Genomic DNA, 15,608 nt, shown 5'->3' with positions numbered 1-15,608 from the left:
CATTGCTACCTGGGTCGCAGCTGCATGGAAATACACCCTGCCTCTAGCATTGCTCCCTGGGTCACAGCTGCATGGGAATAAATCCTGCCTATAGCATCGCTGCCTGGGTCGCAGCTGCATGGGAATACATCCTGCCTCTAGCATTGCTGCCTGGGAATGCATCCTGCCTCTAGCATTGCTGCCTGGGTCACAGCTGCATGGGAATACATCCCCCCTCTAGCATCGCTGCCTGGGTCGCAGCTGCATGGGAATACATCCTGCCTCTAGCATTGCTGCCTGGGTCACAGCTGCATCCTGCCTCTAGCATTGCTGCATGGGTCGCAGCTGCATCCTGCCTCTCTCTAGCATTGCTGCCTGGGTCGCAGCTGTATGGGAATACATCCTGCCTCTAGCATCGCTGCCTGGGTCGCAGCTGCATGGAAATACATCCTGCCTCTAGCATTGCTGCCTGGGTCGCAGCTTTATGAGAATACATCCTGCCTCTAGCATTGTTGCCTGGGTCGCAGCTGCATTGAAATACATCCTGCCCATAGTATTGCTGCCTGGGTCGCAGCTGTATGGAAATACATCCCGTCTCTAGCATTGCTGCCCGGGTAGCAGCTGCATGGGAATACATCCTGCCTCTAGCATTGCTGCATGGGTCACACTGCATGGGAATGAATCCTGCCCCTAGCATTGCTGCCTGGGTCGCAGCGGCATGGGAATACATCCTGCCTCTAGTATTGCTGCCTGGGAGGCAGCTGCAGGGGAATACATCCTGCTCTAGCATTGCTGCCTGGGTTGAAGCTGCATGTGAATACATCCTGCCTCTAGCATTGCTGCCTGCATCTCAGCTGCATGGGAATACATCCTGCCTTTAGCATTGCTGCCTGGGTTGAAGCTGCATGGGAATACATCCTGCCTATTGCATTGCTACCTGGGTCGCAGCTACATGGGAATACATCCCGCCTCTAGCATTGCTGCCTGGGTCACAGCTGCATGGGAATACATCCCGCGGGAATACATCCCGCCTCTAGCATTGCTATCTGGGTCACAGCTGCATGGGAATACATCCTGCCTCTAGCATTGCTGCCTGGGTAACAGCTGCATGGGAATACATCCTGCCTCTAGCATTGTTGCCTGGGTCGCAGCTACATGGAAATACATCCTGCCTCTAGCATTGCTGCCTGGGTCGCAGCTGCATGGGAATACATCCTGCCTCTAGCATTGCTGCCCGGGTCGCAGCTGTATGGGAATACATCCTGCCTCTAGCATTGCTGCCTGGGTCTCAGCTGCATTGAAATACATCCTGCCTCTAGTATTGCTGCCTGGGTCGCAGCTGCATGGAAATACATCCCGCCTCTAGCATTGCTATCTGGGTTGCAGCTGCATGGAAATACATCCCGCCTCTAGCATTGCTGCCTGGGAGGCAGCTGCATGGGAATACATCCTGCCCCTAGCATTGCTGCCTGGATCGCAGCTGCAAGGGAATACATCCTGCCTTTAGCATTGCTGCCTGGGTTGAAGCTGCATGGGAATACATCCTGCCTCTAGCATTGCTACCTGGGTCGCAGCTGCATGGGAATACATCCCGTGGGAATACATCCCGCCTCTAGCATTGCTATCTGAGTCACAGCTGCATGGGAATACATCCTGCCTCTAGCATTGCTGCCTGGGTCATAGCTGCATGGGAACACATCCTGCCTCTAGCATTGCTGCCTGGGTCGCAGCTGCATGGAAATACATCCTGCCTCTAGCATTGCTGCCTGGGTCACAGCTGCATGGAAATACATCCTGCCTCTAGCATCGCTGCCTGGGTCACAGCTGCATTGGAATACATCCTGCCTCTAGCATCGCTGCCTGGGTCGCAGCTGCATGGGAATACATCCTGCCTCTAGCATCGCTGCCTGGGTCGCAGCTACATGGGAATACATCCTGCCTCTAGCATCGCTGCCTGGGTCGCAGCAGCATGGGAATATATCCTGCCTCTAGCATTGCTGCCTGGGTCGCAGCTTTATGGGAATACATCCTGCCTCTAGCATTGTTGCCTGGGTCGCAGCTGCATTGAAATACATCCTGCCTCTAGTATTGCTGCCTGGGTCGCAGCTGTATGGAAATACATCCCGTCTCTAGCATTGCTGCCCGGGTAGGGGTAGCAGCTGCATGGGAATACATCCTGCCTCTAGCATTGCTGCATGGGTCACACTGCATGGGAATGAATCCTGCCCCTAGCATTGCTGCCTGGGTCACAGCTGCATGGGAATACATCCTGCCTCTAGTATTGCTGCCTGGGAGGCAGCTGCAGGGGAATACATCCTGCTCTAGCATTACTGCATGGGTCACACTGCATGGGAATGAATCCTGCCCCTAGCATTGCTGCCTGGGTTGAAGCTGCATGTGAATACATCCTGCCTCTAGCATTGCTGCCTGCATCTCAGCTGCATGGGAATACATCCTGCCTTTAGCATTGCTGCCTGGGTTGAAGCTGCATGGGAATACATCCTGCCTCTAGCATTGCTACCTGGGTCGCAGCTACATGGGAATACATCCCGCCTCTAGCATTGCTGCCTGGGTCACAGCTGCATGGGAATACATCCCGCCTCTACCATCGCTGCCTGGGTCGCAGCTGCATGGAAATACATCCAGCCTGCCTCTAGCATTGCTGCCTGGGTCGCAGCTGCATTACAATACATCCTGCCTCTAGCATTGCTGCCTGGGTCGCAGCTGCATTGAAATACATCCTGCCTCTAGTATTGCTGCTTGGGTAGTAGCTGCATGGGAATACATCCTGCCTCTTGCATTGCTACCTGGATCGCAGCTGCATGGAAATACATCCTGCCTCTAGCATTGCTGCCTGGGTCGCAGCTGCATGGGAATACATCCTGCCTCTAGCATTGCTGCCCGGGTCGCAGCTGTATGGGAATACATCCTGCCTCTAGCATTGCTGCCTGGGTCCCAGCTGCATTGAAATACATCCTGCCTCTAGTATTGCTGCCTGGGTCGCAGCTGCATGGAAATACATCCAGCCTCTAGCATTGCTGCCTGGGTCTCAGCTTTATGGAAATACATCCCGCCTCTAGCATTGCTATCTGGGTCGCAGCTGCATGGAAATACATCCCGCCTCTAGCATTGCTGCCTGGGTCGCAGCTACATGGAAATACATCCTGCCTCTAGCATTGCTGCCTGGGTCGCAGCTACATGGAAATACATCCTGCCTCTAGCATTGCTGCCTGGGTTGCAGCTGCATGGGAATACATCCTGCCTCTAGCATTGCTGCCCGGGTCGCAGCTATATGGGAATACATCCTGCCTCTAGCATTGCTGCCTGGGTCTCAGCTGCATTGAAATACATCCTGCCTCTAGTATTGCTGCCTGGGTCGCAGCTGCATGGAAATACACCCCGCCTCTAGCATTGCTATCTGGGTCGCAGCTGCATGGAAATACATCCCGCCTCTAGCATTGCTGCCTGGGTCGCAGCTGCATGGGAATACATCCCGCCTCTGGCATTGCTGCCTGGGTCGCAGCTGCATGGAAATACATCCTGCCTCTGGCATTGCTGCCCGGGTCGCAGCTGCATGGGAATACATCCCGTGGGAATACATCCTGCCTCTAGCATTGCTATCTGGGTCACAGCTGCATGGGAATACATCCTGCCTCTAGCATTGCTGCCTGGGTAACAGCTGCATGGGAATACATCCTGCCTCTAGCATTGCTGCCAGGGTCGCAGCTGCATGGGAATACATCCTGCCTCTAGCATTGCTATCTGGGTCACAGCTGCATGGGAATACATCCTGCCTCTAGCATTGCTGCCTGGGTAACAGCTGCATGGGAATACATCCTGCCTCTAGCATTGCTGCCTGGGTCGCACCTGCATGGAAATACATCCTGCCTCTAGCATTGCTGCCTGGGTCGCAGCTGCATGGAAATACATCCTGCCTCTAGCACCGCAGCCTGGGTCACAGCTGCATGGGAATACATCCTGCCTCTAGCATCGCTGCCTGGGTCGCAGCTGCATTGAAATACATCCTGCCTCTAGTATTGCTGCCTGGGTCGCAGCTGTATGTGAATACATCCTGCATCTAGCATTGCTGCATGGGTCGCAGCTGCATGGGAATAAATCCTGCCCCTAGCATTGCTACCTGGGTCGCAGCTGCATGGGAATACATCCTGCCTCTAGTATTGCTGCCTGGGAGGCAGCTGCATGGGAATACATCCTGCCTCTATCATTGCTGCCTGGGTTGAAGCTGCATGGGAATACATCCTGCCCCTAGCATTGCTGCCTGGATCGCAGCTGCAAGGGAATACATCCTGCCTTTAGCATTGCTGCCTGGGTTGAAGCTGCATGGGAATACATCCTGCCTCTAGCATTGCTACCTGGGTCGCAGCTGCATGGGAATACATCCCGCCTCTAGCATTGCTATCTGGGTCACAGCTGCATGGGAATACATCCTGCCTCTAGCATTGCTGCCTGGGTAACAGCTGCATGGGAATACATCCTGCCTCTAGCATTGCTGCCTGGGTCGCACCTGCATGGAAATACATCCTGCCTCTAGCATTGCTGCCTGGGTCGCAGCTGCATGGAAATACATCCTGCCTCTAGCACCGCAGCCTGGGTCACAGCTGCATGGGAATACATCCTGCCTCTAGCATCGCTGCCTGGGTCGCAGCTGCATTGAAATACATCCTGCCTCTAGTATTGCTGCCTGGGTCGCAGCTGTATGTGAATACATCCTGCATCTAGCATTGCTGCATGGGTCGCAGCTGCATGGGAATAAATCCTGCCCCTAGCATTGCTACCTGGGTCGCAGCTGCATGGGAATACATCCTGCCTCTAGTATTGCTGCCTGGGAGGCAGCTGCATGGGAATACATCCTGCCTCTATCATTGCTGCCTGGGTTGAAGCTGCATGGGAATACATCCTGCCCCTAGCATTGCTGCCTGGATCGCAGCTGCAAGGGAATACATCCTGCCTTTAGCATTGCTGCCTGGGTTGAAGCTGCATGGGAATACATCCTGCCTCTAGCATTGCTACCTGGGTCGCAGCTGCATGGGAATACATCCCGCCTCTAGCATTGCTGCCTGGGTCACAGCTGCATGGGAATACATCCTGTCTCTAGCATCGCTGCCTGGGTCACAGCTGCATGGAAATGCCTCCTGCCTCTAGCATTGTTGGCTTGGTCGCAGCTGTATGGAAATACATCCAGCCTGCCTCTAGCATTGCTGCCTGGGTCGCAGCTGTATGGGAATACATCCTGCCTCTAGCATTGCTGCCTGGGTCGCAGCTGCATTGAAATACATCCTGCCTCTAGTATTGCTGCCTGGGTCGCAGATGCATGGGAATACATCCTGCCTCTAGCATTGCTGCCTGGGTCGCAGCTGTATGGGAATACATACTGCCTCTAGAATTGCTGCCTGGGTCACAGCTGCATTGAAATACATCCTGCCTCTAGTATTGCTACCTGGGTCACAGCTGCATGGAAATACATCCCACCTCTAGCATTGCTGCCTGGGTCACAGCTCTATGGAAATACATCCCACCTCTAGCCTTGCTATCTGGGTCGCAGCTGCATGGAAATACATCCCGCCTCTACCATTGCTGCTTGGGTCTCAGCTGCATGGGAATACATCCCGCCTCTGGCATTGCTGCCTGGGTCGCAGCTGCATTGAAATACATCCTGCCTCTAGCATTGCTGCCTGGGTCTCAGCTGCATGGGAATACATCCCGCCTCTGGCATTGCTGCCTGGGTCGCAGCAGCATGGAAATACATCCTGCCTCTAGCATTGCTGCCCGGGTCGCCACTGCATGGGAACACATCCCGCGGGAATACATCCCGCCTCTAGCATTGCTATCTGGGTCACAGCTGCATGGGAATACATCCTGCCTCTAGCATTGCTGCCTGGGTCGCAGCTGCATGGAAATACATCCCACCTCTAGCATTGCTGCCTGGGTCTCAGCTGCATGGGAATACATCCCGCCTCTGGCATTGCTGCCTGGGTCGCAGCAGCATGGAAATACATCCTGCCTTTAGCATTGCTGCCCGGGTCGCCACTGCATGGGAACACATCCCGCGGGAATACATCCCGCCTCTAGCATTGCTATCTGGGTCACAGCTGCATGGGAATACATCCTGCCTCTAGCATTGCTGCCTGGGTCGCAGCTGCATGGAAATACATCCCACCTCTAGCATTGCTGCCTGGGTCTCAGCTGCATGGGAATACATCCCGCCTCTGGCATTGCTGCCTGGGTCGCAGCAGCATGGAAATACATCCTGCCTCTAGCATTGCTGCCTGGGTCATAGCTGCATGGGAACACATCCTGCCTCTAGCATTGCTGCCTGGGTCGCAGCTGCATGGAAATACATCCTGCCTCTAGCATTGCTGCCTGGGTCACAGCTGCATGGAAATACATCCTGCCTCTAGCATCGCTGCCTGGGTCACAGCTGCATTGGAATACATCCTGCCTCTAGCATCGCTGCCTGGGTCACAGCTGCATGGGAATACATCCTGCCTCTAGCATCGCTGCCTGGGTCGCAGCTACATGGGAATACATCCTGCCTCTAGCATCGCTGCCTGGGTCGCAGCAGCATGGGAATATATCCTGCCTCTAGCATTGCTGCCTGGGTCGCAGCTTTATGGGAATACATCCTGCCTCTAGCATTGTTGCCTGGGTCGCAGCTGCATTGAAATACATCCTGCCTCTAGTATTGCTGCCTGGGTCGCAGCTGTATGGAAATACATCCCGTCTCTAGCATTGCTGCCCGGGTAGGGGTAGCAGCTGCATGGGAATACATCCTGCCTCTAGCATTGCTGCATGGGTCACACTGCATGGGAATGAATCCTGCCCCTAGCATTGCTGCCTGGGTCGCAGCTGCATGGGAATACATCCTGCCTCTAGTATTGCTGCCTGGGAGGCAGCTGCAGGGGAATACATCCTGCTCTAGCATTGCTGCCTGGGTTGAAGCTGCATGTGAATACATCCTGCCTCTAGCATTGCTGCCTGCATCTCAGCTGCATGGGAATACATCCTGCCTTTAGCATTGCTGCCTGGGTTGAAGCTGCATGGGAATACATCCTGCCTCTAGCATTGCTACCTAGGTCGCAGCTACATGGGAATACATCCCGCCTCTAGCATTGCTGCCTGGGTCACAGCTGCATGGGAATACATCCCGCCTCTAGCATCGCTGCCTGGGTCGCAGCTGCATGGAAATACATCCAGCCTGCCTCTAGCATTACTGCCTGGGTCGCAGCTGCATTACAATACATCCTGCCTCTAGCATTGCTGCCTGGGTCGCAGCTGCATTGAAATACATCCTGCCTCTAGTATTGCTGCTTGGGTAGCAGCTGCATGGGAATACATCCTGCCTCTTGCATTGCTACCTGGATCGCAGCTGCATGGAAATACATCCTGCCTCTAGCATTGCTGCCTGGGTCGCAGCTGCATGGGAATACATCCTGCCTCTAGCATTGCTGCCTGGGTCGCAGCTTTATGGGAATACATCCTGCCTCTAGCATTGTTGCCTGGGTCGCAGCTGCATTGAAATACATCCTGCCTCTAGTATTGCTGCCTGGGTCGCAGCTGCATGGAAATACATCCCGCCTCTAGCATTGCTATCTGGGTTGCAGCTGCATGGAAATACATCCCGCCTCTAGCATTGCTGCTGGGAGGCAGCTGCATGGGAATACATCCTGCCCCTAGCATTGCTGCCTGGATCGCAGCTGCAAGGGAATACATCCTGCCTTTAGCATTGCTGCCTGGGTTGAAGCTGCATGGGAATACATCCTGCCTCTAGCATTGCTACCTGGGTCGCAGCTGCATGGGAATACATCCCGTGGGAATACATCCCGCCTCTAGCATTGCTATCTGGGTCACAGCTGCATGGGAATACATCCTGCCTCTAGCATTGCTGCCTGGGTCATAGCTGCATGGGAACACATCCTGCCTCTAGCATTGCTGCCTGGGTCGCAGCTGCATGGAAATACATCCTGCCTCTAGCATTGCTGCCTGGGTCACAGCTGCATGGAAATACATCCTGCCTCTAGCATCGCTGCCTGGGTCACAGCTGCATTGGAATACATCCTGCCTCTAGCATCGCTGCCTGGGTCACAGCTGCATGGGAATACATCCTGCCTCTAGCATCGCTGCCTGGGTCGCAGCTACATGGGAATACATCCTGCCTCTAGCATCGCTGCCTGGGTCGCAGCAGCATGGGAATATATCCTGCCTCTAGCATTGCTGCCTGGGTCGCAGCTTTATGGGAATACATCCTGCCTCTAGCATTGTTGCCTGGGTCGCAGCTGCATTGAAATACATCCTGCCTCTAGTATTGCTGCCTGGGTCGCAGCTGTATGGAAATACATCCCGTCTCTAGCATTGCTGCCCGGGTAGGGGTAGCAGCTGCATGGGAATACATCCTGCCTCTAGCATTGCTGCATGGGTCACACTGCATGGGAATGAATCCTGCCCCTAGCATTGCTGCCTGGGTCGCAGCTGCATGGGAATACATCCTGCCTCTAGTATTGCTGCCTGGGAGGCAGCTGCAGGGGAATACATCCTGCTCTAGCATTGCTGCCTGGGTTGAAGCTGCATGTGAATACATCCTGCCTCTAGCATTGCTGCCTGCATCTCAGCTGCATGGAAATACATCCTGCCTCTAGCATTGCTGCCTGGGTCGCAGCTTTATGGGAATACATCCTGCCTCTAGCATTGTTGCCTGGGTCGCAGCTGCATTGAAATACATCCTGCCCATAGTATTGCTGCCTGGGTCGCAGCTGTATGGAAATACATCCCGTCTCTAGCATTGCTGCCCGGGTAGCAGCTGCATGGGAATACATCCTGCCTCTAGCATTGCTGCATGGGTCACACTGCATGGGAATGAATCCTGCCCCTAGCATTGCTGCCTGGGTCGCAGCGGCATGGGAATACATCCTGCCTCTAGTATTGCTGCCTGGGAGGCAGCTGCAGGGGAATACATCCTGCTCTAGCATTGCTGCCTGGGTTGAAGCTGCATGTGAATACATCCTGCCTCTAGCATTGCTGCCTGCATCTCAGCTGCATGGGAATACATCCTGCCTTTAGCATTGCTGCCTGGGTTGAAGCTGCATGGGAATACATCCTGCCTCTAGCATTGCTACCTGGGTCGCAGCTACATGGGAATACATCCCGCCTCTAGCATTGCTGCCTGGGTCACAGCTGCATGGGAATACATCCCGCCGGAATACATCCCGCCTCTAGCATTGCTATCTGGGTCACAGCTGCATGGGAATACATCCTGCCTCTAGCATTGCTGCCTGGGTAAGAGCTGCATGGGAATACATCCTGCCTCTAGCATTGTTGCCTGGGTCGCAGCTACATGGAAATACATCCTGCCTCTAGCATTGCTGCCTGGGTCGCAGCTGCATGGGAATACATCCTGCCTCTAGCATTGCTGCCCGGGTCACAGCTGTATGGGAATACATCCTGCCTCTAGCATTGCTGCCTGGGTCTCAGCTGCATTGAAATACATCCTGCCTCTAGTATTGCTGCCTGGGTCGCAGCTGCATGGAAATACATCCCGCCTCTAGCATTGCTATCTGGGTTGCAGCTGCATGGAAATACATCCCGCCTCTAGCATTGCTGCTGGGAGGCAGCTGCATGGGAATACATCCTGCCCCTAGCATTGCTGCCTGGATCGCAGCTGCAAGGGAATACATCCTGCCTTTAGCATTGCTGCCTGGGTTGAAGCTGCATGGGAATACATCCTGCCTCTAGCATTGCTACCTGGGTCGCAGCTGCATGGGAATACATCCCGTGGGGATACATCCCGCCTCTAGCATTGCTATCTGGGTCACAGCTGCATGGGAATACATCCTGCCTCTAGCATTGCTGCCTGGGTCATAGCTGCATGGGAACACATCCTGCCTCTAGCATTGCTGCCTGGGTCGCAGCTGCATGGAAATACATCCTGCCTCTAGCATTGCTGCCTGGGTCACAGCTGCATGGAAATACATCCTGCCTCTAGCATCGCTGCCTGGGTCACAGCTGCATTGGAATACATCCTGCCTCTAGCATCGCTGCCTGGGTCACAGCTGCATGGGAATACATCCTGCCTCTAGCATCGCTGCCTGGGTCGCAGCTACATGGGAATACATCCTGCCTCTAGCATCGCTGCCTGGGTCGCAGCAGCATGGGAATATATCCTGCCTCTAGCATTGTTGCCTGGGTCGCAGCTTTATGGGAATACATCCTGCCTCTAGTATTGCTGCCTGGGTCGCAGCTGTATGGAAATACATCCCGTCTCTAGCATTGCTGCCCGGGTAGGGGTAGCAGCTGCATGGGAATACATCCTGCCTCTAGCATTGCTGCATGGGTCACACTGCATGGGAATGAATCCTGCCCCTAGCATTGCTGCCTGGGTCGCAGCTGCATGGGAATACATCCTGCCTCTAGTATTGCTGCCTGGGAGGCAGCTGCAGGGGAATACATCCTGCTCTAGCATTGCTGCCTGGGTTTAAGCTGCATGTGAATACATCCTGCCTCTAGCATTGCTGCCTGCATCTCAGCTGCATGGGAATACATCCTGCCTTTAGCATTGCTGCCTGGGTTGAAGCTGCATGGGAATACATCCTGCCTCTAGCATTGCTACCTGGGTCGCAGCTACATGGGAATACATCCCGCCTCTAGCATTGCTGCCTGGGTCACAGCTGCATGGGAATACATCCCGCCTCTAGCATCGCTGCCTGGGTCGCAGCTGCATGGAAATACATCCAGCCTGCCTCTAGCATTACTGCCTGGGTCGCAGCTGCATTACAATACATCCTGCCTCTAGCATTGCTGCCTGGGTCGCAGCTGCATTGAAATACATCCTGCCTCTAGTATTGCTGCTTGGGTAGCAGCTGCATGGGAATACATCCTGCCTCTTGCATTGCTACCTGGATCGCAGCTGCATGGAAATACATCCTGCCTCTAGCATTGCTGCCGGGGTCGCAGCTGCATGGGAATACATCCTGCCTCTAGCATTGCTGCCTGGGTCGCAGCTTTATGGGAATACATCCTGCCTCTAGCATTGTTGCCTGGGTCGCAGCTGCATTGAAATACATCCTGCCTCTAGTATTGCTGCCTGGGTCGCAGCTGTATGGAAATACATCCCGTCTCTAGCATTGCTGCCCGGGTAGGGGTAGCAGCTGCATGGGAATACATCCTGCCTCTAGCATTGCTGCATGGGTCACACTGCATGGGAATGAATCCTGCCCCTAGCATTGCTGCCTGGGTCGCAGCTGCATGGGAATACATCCTGCCTCTAGTATTGCTGCCTGGGAGGCAGCTGCAGGGGAATACATCCTGCTCTAGCATTGCTGCCTGGGTTGAAGCTGCATGTGAATACATCCTGCCTCTAGCATTGCTGCCTGCATCTCAGCTGCATGGGAATACATCCTGCCTTTAGCATTGCTGCCTGGGTTGAAGCTGCATGGGAATACATCCTGCCTCTAGCATTGCTACCTGGGTCGCAGCTACATGGGAATACATCCCGCCTCTAGCATTGCTGCCTGGGTCACAGCTGCATGGGAATACATCCCGCCTCTAGCATCGCTGCCTGGGTCGCAGCTGCATGGAAATACATCCAGCCTGCCTCTAGCATTACTGCCTGGGTCGCAGCTGCATTACAATACATCCTGCCTCTAGCATTGCTGCCTGGGTCGCAGCTGCATTGAAATACATCCTGCCTCTAGTATTGCTGCTTGGGTAGCAGCTGCATGGGAATACATCCTGCCTCTTGCATTGCTACCTGGATCGCAGCTGCATGGAAATACATCCTGCCTCTAGCATTGCTGCCTGGGTCGCAGCTGCATGGGAATACATCCTGCCTCTAGCATTGCTGCCCGGGTCGCAGCTGTATGGGAATACATCCTGCCTCTAGCATTGCTGCCTGGGTCCCAGCTGCATTGAAATACATCCTGCCTCGAGTATTGCTGCCTGGGTCGCAGCTGCATGGAAATACATCCAGCCTCTAGCATTGCTGCCTAGGTCTCAGCTCTATGGAAATACATCCCGCCTCTAGCATTGCTATCTGGGTCGCAGCTGCATGGAAATACATCCCGCCTCTAGCATTGCTGCCTGGGTCGCAGCTACATGGAAATACATCCTGCCTCTAGCATTGCTGCCTGGGTCGCAGCTGCATGGGAATACATCCTGCCTCTAGCATTGCTGCCCGGGTCGCAGCTATATGGGAATACATCCTGCCTCTAGCATTGCTGCCTGGGTCTCAGCTGCATTGAAATACATCCTGCCTCTAGTATTGCTGCCTGGGTCACAGCTGCATGGAAATACACCCCGCCTCTAGCATTGCTATCTGGGTCGTAGCTGCATGGAAATACATCCCGCCTCTAGCATTGCTGCCTGGGTCGCAGCTGCATGGGAATACATCCCGCCTCTGGCATTGCTGCCTGGGTCGCAGCTGCATGGAAATACATCCTGCCTCTGGCATTGCTGCCCGGGTCGCAGCTGCATGGGAATACATCCCGTGGGAATACATCCTGCCTCTAGCATTGCTATCTGGGTCACAGCTGCATGGGAATACATCCTGCCTCTAGCATCGCTGCCTGGGTAACAGCTGCATGGGAATACATCCTGCCTCTAGCATTGCTTCCAGGGTCGCAGCTGCATGGGAATACATCCTGCCTCTAGCATTGCTATCTGGGTCACAGCTGCATGGGAATACATCCTGCCTCTAGCATTGCTGCCTGGGTAACAGCTGCATGGGAATACATCCTGCCTCTAGCATTGCTGCCTGGGTCGCATCTGCATGGAAATACATCCTGCCTCTAGCATTGCTGCCTGGGTCGCAGCTGCATGGAAATACATCCTGCCTCTAGCATCACTGCCTGGGTCACAGCTACATGGGAATACATCCTGCCTCTAGCATCGCAGCCTGGGTCGCAGCTGCATGGGAATACATCCTGCCTCTAGCATCGCTGCCTGGGTCGCAGCTGCATTGAAATACATCCTGCCGCTAGTATTGCTGCCTGGGTCGCAGCTGTATGGGAATACATCCTGCATCTAGCATTGCTGCATGGGTCGCAGCTGCATGGGAATAAATCCTGCCCCTAGCATTGCTACCTGGGTCGCAGCTGCATGGGAATACATCCTGCCTCTAGTATTGCTGCCTGGGAGGCAGCTGCATGGGAATACATCCTGCCTCTATCATTGCTGCCTGGGTTGAAGCTGCATGGGAATACATCCTGCCCCTAGCATTGCTGCCTGGATCGCAGCTGCAAGGGAATACATCCTGCCTTTAGCATTGCTGCCTGGGTTGAAGCTGCATGGGAATACATCCTGCCTCTAGCATTGCTACCTGGGTCGCAGCTGCATGGGAATACATCCCGCCTCTAGCATTGCTGCCTGGGTCACAGCTGCATGGGAATACATCCCGTCTCTAGCATCGCTGCCTGGGTCACAGCTGCATGGAAATACATCCCACCTCTAGCATTGCTGCCTGGGTCACAGCTCTATGGAAATACATCCCACCTCTAGCCTTGCTATCTGGGTCGCAGCTGCATGGAAATACATCCCGCCTCTACCATTGCTGCTTGGGTCTCAGCTGCATGGGAATACATCCCGCCTCTGGCATTGCTGCCTGGGTCGCAGCAGCATGGAAATACAGCCTGCCTCTAGCATTGCTGCCTGGGTCGCAGCTGCATTGAAATACATCCTGCCTCTAGCATTGCTGCCTGGGTCTCAGCTGCATGGGAATACATCCCGCCTCTGGCATTGCTGCCTGGGTCGCAGCAGCATGGAAATACATCCTGCCTCTAGCATTGCTGCCCGGGTCGCCACTGCATGGGAATACATCCCGCGGGAACACATCCCGCCTCTAGCATTGCTATCTGGGTCACAGCTGCATGGGAATACATCCTGCCTCTAGCATTGCTGCCTGGGTCGCAGCTGCATGGAAATACATCCCGCCTCTAGCATTGCTGCCTGGGTCTCAGCTGCATGGGAATACATCCCGCCTCTGGCATTGCTGCCTGGGTCACAGCAGCATGGAAATACATCCTGCCTTTAGCATTGCTGCCCGGGTCGCCACTGCATGGGAATACATCCCGCGGGAATACATCCCGCCTCTAGCATTGCTATCTGTGTCACAGCTGCATGGGAATACATCCTGCCTCTAGCATCGCTGCCTGGGATGCAGCTGCATGGGAATACATCCCGCCTCTAGCAATGATGCCCGGGACGCAGCTGCTTGGGAATAAATCCTGCCTCTAGCACTGCTGCCTGGGTCGCAGCTGCATGGGAATACATCCCGCCTCTAGCATAGCTGCCTGGGTCGCAGCTGCATGGGAATACATCCGCCTCTTGCATTGCTGCCTGGGTCACAGCTGCATGGGAATACATCCTGCCTCTAGCATTGCTACCTGGCTCGCAGCAGCATGGAAATACATCCTGCCTCTAGCATTGCTTTCTCGGTCGCAGCTGCATTGAAATACATCCTGCCTCTAGTATTGCTGCCCGGGTCGCAGCTGCATGGCAATACATCCTGCAGGAATACATCCCGCCTCTAGCATTGCTATCTGGGTCACAGCTGCATGGGAATACATCCTGCCTCTAGCATTGCTGCTTGGGTCGCAGCTGCATGGAAATACATCCTGCCTCTAGCATCGCTGCCTGGGTCGCAGCTGCATGGGAATACATCCCGCCTCTAGCACTGCTGCCTGGGTCGCAGCTGCATGGAAGTACAACCCGCCTATGGCAGTGTTGCCTGGGTCGCAGCTGCATGGGAATACACCCTGCCTCTAGCATCGCTACCTGGTTCGCAGCTGCATGGGAATACATCCTGCCTCTAGTATTGCTGCCTGGGTCGCAGCTGCATGGGAATACATCCTGCCTCTAGCATCGCTGCCTGGGTTGCAGCAGCATGGGAATACATCCTGCCTCTAGCATCGCTGCCTGGGTCGCAGAAGCATGGGAATACATCCTGCCTTTATCACTGCTGCCTGGGATGCAGCTGCCTGGGAATACATCCTGCCTCTAGCAATGCTGCCCGGGACGCAGCTGCTTGGGAATAAATCCTGCCTCTAGCATTGCTGCCCGGGTCGCAGCTGCATGGGAATACATCCCGCCTCTAGCATAGCTGCCTGGGTCGCAGCTGCATGCAAATACATCCCGCCTCTGGCATTGCTACCTGGGTCACAGCTGCATGGGAATACATCCTGCCTCTAGCATAGCTGCCTGGGTCATAGCTGCATGGAAATACATCCTGCCTCTAGCATTGCTCCCTGTGTCGCAGCTGCATGGGAATAAATCCCACCTATAGCATCGCTGCCTGGGTCACAGCTGCATGGGAATACATCCCTCCTCTGGCATTGCTGCCTGGGTCACAGCTGCATGGGAATACATCCTGCCTCTAGCATAGCTGCCTGGGTCGCAGCTGCATGGAAATACATCCTGCCTCTAGCATTGCTACCTGGGTCGCAGCTGCATGGAAATACACCCTGCCTCTAGCATTGCTCCCTGGGTCACAGCTGCATGGGAATAAATCCTGCCTATAGCATCGCTGCCTGGGTCGCAGCTGCATGGGAATACATCCTGCCTCTAGCATTGCTGCCTGGGAATGCATCCTGCCTCTAGCATTGCTGCCTGGGTCACAGCTGCAT

The sequence above is a fragment of the Ambystoma mexicanum genome, chromosome 13 (assembly GCF_040938575.1).
Source record: "Ambystoma mexicanum isolate Mex_15411 chromosome 13, UKY_AmexF1_1, whole genome shotgun sequence".
NCBI classification, from domain to species: Eukaryota; Metazoa; Chordata; class Amphibia; order Caudata; family Ambystomatidae; genus Ambystoma; species Ambystoma mexicanum.
Note: the sequence above shows the minus strand (reverse complement) of the source record.